Raw genomic sequence first — 368 nt, 5'->3', positions numbered from 1 at the left:
GTTGTGGAGTCAGTAGGAAAACATGATCAATAATTGGGAATGTTATGGTAATTGTAGACATAGGACCTGATGCTTCTCACAAATCAATGAATGTTTTGAAATCTATGCCTGAAATGTTATGGGAAATGCATATTTCTCATCACTCTTTCATAATATTTAGAACCCAGGCATGAGTGTGGGTGTGTCCATGTATACATAGATTATGGATATAGGAAGAGTTATCATATTTCTCTTTCATTTATATATTTAATGAACACTGGAAGTATGTGGCACTTCCATGGAACCCACCATAATGGATTTGAAAACTAACCCTTAGAAGTGGTTTACTTAACTCAGTGTAGTGTTAAATTGTGAAATATCTCAACACA

At 34.2% G+C, this 368-nt stretch overlaps 1 protein-coding gene across 1 annotated transcript in view; it reads left to right on the top strand.

The window, feature by feature from the left end:
• LOC119594671 (cyclin-T2-like) overlaps positions 1–368 on the top strand; it is a gene marked incomplete in the record, with an annotated part of 20,280 nt that overhangs the window by 6,785 nt on the left and 13,127 nt on the right.

The sequence above is a fragment of the Penaeus monodon genome, chromosome 34, assembly GCF_015228065.2.
Source record: "Penaeus monodon isolate SGIC_2016 chromosome 34, NSTDA_Pmon_1, whole genome shotgun sequence".
Lineage (NCBI taxonomy): Eukaryota > Metazoa > Arthropoda > Malacostraca > Decapoda > Penaeidae > Penaeus > Penaeus monodon.
This window is presented reverse-complemented; position numbering and strand designations above follow the sequence as displayed.